The 4,263-nt window shown below is 37.3% G+C and overlaps 1 long non-coding RNA gene across 1 annotated transcript; it reads right to left on the minus strand.

Moving 5' to 3' along the window:
- Window positions 1-3,228: 3,228 nt before the first annotated feature.
- On the minus strand, window positions 3,229-3,728 carry LOC121029151 (uncharacterized). Its single transcript, XR_005789617.1, has 2 exons — window positions 3,644-3,728; window positions 3,229-3,504 (listed from the first exon to the last, which is right to left on the minus strand). It is a non-coding gene; the product is annotated as an uncharacterized LOC121029151 (long non-coding RNA).
- Window positions 3,729-4,263: the final 535 nt, after the last annotated feature.

A 4,263-nucleotide genomic window follows, 5' to 3' on the forward strand; every position in this document is an offset into this window, starting at 1 on the left:
TAAACTGGTAACATCAGGAATTATGAAATATAGTCTAAAGCCAAATTGTGAAAATATTTGCTGTGAAGGGTCATGAACTCACCCATACTGGCAAGCTTTTTATGCACATGGTATATGCATCCACAGACTGAAAGCTAAATATATTTCTATGAATCTTGAGATCAAGAATTGAATTTTATCAAAGTCCCAAGTTTAGAGTCTGGATGATTTCTAGGACTTCCCAAAATTTGAGCATCTTGCTGGTGCTGATTTCCTTATCCCATGGGCTTCTGCATCCTTATAAAATATATCTGTATTTCACTGCATTGACCTACATATGAAACTTAATGCATATTTGAATCCTGCAAACACAAAAAAATGCTCTTTATCACAAACTTTAGTGAGGATGTGCACTTGAAAGATTATTTTGTACCAGAGACAAAGGAGAGTTTATACTGTGGACACTGTAGCCAAGTCCCTTTCTAACACATGCCAACATGGATGGCTCCGTCGGCCCCTTTGCCCATATAGCCTCCATGTTCGCTGTGTGCCTTCCCCACCACATGCACAGCAATTCATTTACCTGCATGGAGAGACACATGGGGGGATGGATATAGAGGCTGGCACTGCCACTTTTACCTATGTGACTTGGACAAGTAACCTTAACTGCTTTATGATTTAGATTCCTCAGTGGTAGAATAAAAATAAGAGTACTTACTACATAAGACTATTACAGTGAAGTTAAATAAATTAATAGACATTAAGTTCTTAAAATATGCCTGACATATACAACGCTCAACAAATGTTAGTAGTTTGTATTGTTCTACTCAAGCCCAAAGTATTCTGGAAAACTGCACTCTGGTTTATAGAGAGCAGAAATTTTTGTTGTCACATTACTAACCTAAGTTAGTTATCAAGGGTTATTACAATGTATATAAACTACAATTAGAGCTTATCAGAGTTTACTTAAGACTCCAGTGTGGAATGCCTGGGTGGCTCAGTTGGTTAAGCAACCACCTCTTGATTTCAGCTCACGTCATGATCTCATGGTTCATGAGATTGAGCCTCACACTGGGATCCATGCTGATAGCATGGAGCCTGCTTGGGATTCTCTGTCTCCCCCTTTCTTTCTGCCCCTCCCCCAAGTGCTTTCTCTCTCTCTCTCTCTCTCTCTCTCTCTCTCTCTCAAATAAATAAACTTAAAAAAATACAAAAAGATTATAGTTTCACATTCTTCTACTAAAGTACAAGTGTCACTCAAATGCAGCACTCCTGTTTATGGCAGATCCATGCATGTGGAACACAATGTTCAGGTGACTCCCTTCCTTCCCACTTAATGTGCTTCGTGTATTGATTTGCTACATGTGACACAGCCATTAAAATAATGCACAATATGCTAGATATGTGAATACATATGCTAGCACTTATGTTAATACACAAAATTCACATAGTTAATAAAATTGCTTGGTTGTTTTTCAATTAAGTTTTATAACAAAGACTATATATGTAATTTCATGTTATTTTCTTATAAAGTAAATAATAAGCCGCGTGTATATGTTATAGGCAAAGAGTTTACCAAAATTTGTTTATTTTTTCCCTTTCAACTTCTCTCCTATCACTTAGCATATTTTTCCTTGGAAAATGAGAAGGGGTTAAATAGGTTTTGCTGATTTCAATACCAGCTGTGTAGGCAGTAGTCAGAAAATCTCAAATTCTATTTCTCCAAATGTGTAATACTGAGTAGGCATTCAAGAAATATTTTTTGAATTAATGTCAAATATGTATTTTTTAAAAAAACACAAATATCTAAGGAGCAACAAGCACACCTAGTACCCAGATCCTGGTTTCTAATACCATTTCCTAATTGAAGATACAGGGATCCTTGGAGAAATGGATAATTCTAGGGTTGGAGCAGGAAATATAAATGTGAGCCTGGAGCACCTTGTAGTATCAGAAAATCAGGAACTTCTCAGAAATAAAAACTCCACAATGATGGGGGTACTTCAAAGGGACATGAGAGCCAGCTGAAAAAGTTCCTCATGGTCAAACCTGAAACAGTTTAAGGGGCACCTGGGTGGCTCAGTAGGTTGAGCCTCTGACTTCAGCTCAGGTCATGATCTGGCGGTTTGTGAATTGGAGCCCTGCGTTGGGCTCTGTGCTGACAGCTTCAGATTCTGTGTCTCCCTCTCTGCCCCTCTCTTGCTCGTGCTCGGTCTCTCTCTGTCTCTCAAATAAATAAATAAATAAATGTTGAAAAAAAAAACTTAAAAAAAAAGCTGAAACAGTTTACAAAAAAATAAACAATTTAGTATTAGATTATAACTCAAAACATAAAGTCAACACCCATGAGTCCATATCAATATAAATGGTGAGAACAGAAAAACCTCTAGTGAAGAATCCATGTAGCTACTATGCCTTCAAGGAGGTAGAGCCTAACTCCCCACTTGATTAAGTGTAGTGACATCCTTCCAAAGAGTACAGCATGAAGGGGAGGCAGGGAAGAATAATTTAAATGAGACAAAGCTGAAAAACACAACCTCAGTCAGGTGATCAAAGTTAACATTAATAGTGATAAGTCATACAGATAATATACATCCTTGCTATGATACTATGAGAATAGCACTATACCTCTCTGTGTCTTCCTTCTAGAAACTTATAATACCAAATCTAATTATAAGACAAATATCAGAAAAATTTCAGTTGAGGAACATTCTATAAAATACTTGACCAGTATTCCTCAAAAGTGTCAAGGTCATCAAAAACAAGGAGAATCTGTGAAACTGTCAAAGCCAAGAGGAACCTAAGGATATAATGTGATATCCTGAGGGGGGGGGGGGATCCTGGATCAGAAAAGAATATCAGATAAAAATGAAGGTCTTTAGTTAAAATATTGAAAATATGGACTTCAGTTAACAACATTATGTTCATTAATTGTGGTCCATGAATAATGTTTCATTAATTGTGACTAATGTTCCATATTAACATAAAATATTAACAATAGATTAAACAGGGTGTGGGGAATCTGTACTACGTATGCAACTTTTCTGTAAATTTAAATCTAAAGTTTAAAGAAAGAACTAAATTAAATTTTAGTCTTTTATATAATTCAACTGATAGTGAATAGCTGTACCTTAACCTAAAAACCAAAATCCTTTATTAAAATTCTTTTATACTTTTTCCTTTGCTGAAGATGATTAGACAAATGTTTAATCACATTATTCTTTCACATACTGATTAGGAATCCTCTCCTTAAAGTTGGTAAAGACATTTTTATTTCAATCCCTTACCTCAAAAGTCATCAAAAAGTAGAACTAAAAAAAAGAGGGAAAAATTTATCTTCAATAAAGCAAATGTAATCTTAACATTTTACAAGTGGAACTCAAGTGCTTAATCTGAAAGCATCTCTGCTGGTGTCTTTGCTGTTCACTCCTGAGGCCAAGTTCCTCCGTGTCTGCTTGCATGAGAATGCAGACAGATCCCATGGGTCTTCTGGTCATTCTCAGATAATTAAAAGTTCTCTGATACCTTTAGTGAAACAAAAAAGAAACTATCTCATTTCAGTAATTAATTTCTTTACCTCAGTTTAGTGAAAAGGTCGATCTTCATCCAAAGTTAAATCTTCTGCCCTCTGGCAAATTTAAGCCAGGTGCAAGGAGGTACCTACAATGATCAAGGTTAAGAAGACCTTCTCTCCATCTTTGCCTTGGTTTTCTCTCCTCTTTCCTCTTCTCACTCTCCATGTTTTTTGCCTTGGTGGTTAGAGCAAAGGAGAGAGAGAAGAATACTTGGTCAACAAAGATATGAGTAGACTAGTCCTGCCTGGGGCAGGTACTCCCTGGTCCTGGCAAGTATTTAAAACCAACTCAATCTCAGAGGGTGCTTTCAGGGATCCAGTTTGAGGTCACAACATTTCTTTTTTTAATCTTTTTAATGTCTTTCTATTTTTGAGAGAGAAAGAGAGAGCACGAGTGGGGAAGGGGCAGAGAGAGAGGGAAACACAGAATCTGAAGCAGGCTCCAGGCTCTGAGCTGTCAACACAGAGCCTGACATGGAGTCTGGAGTCAGGGACAGTGAGATTATGACCTGAGCCAAAGTCAGACACTCAACTGACTGAGCCACCCAGGCAGCCCTGGGTCACAACATTTCTGAAAATCTCTTGTCTACCACTCTCTTGATTAAAAAAAAAAATGAATCTCTCCTCTAATTACTAATGTCCTTCCTCGGCACTGTGTGTCCTCTAGTACCCCTACAACTCCTGCCTGGTAAGGCCTTCTCACCTCATAG

The sequence above is a fragment of the Herpailurus yagouaroundi genome, unplaced genomic scaffold (assembly GCF_014898765.1).
Source record: "Herpailurus yagouaroundi ecotype Mexico unplaced genomic scaffold, PumYag 139, whole genome shotgun sequence".
Classification (NCBI taxonomy): Eukaryota; Metazoa; Chordata; class Mammalia; order Carnivora; family Felidae; genus Herpailurus; species Herpailurus yagouaroundi.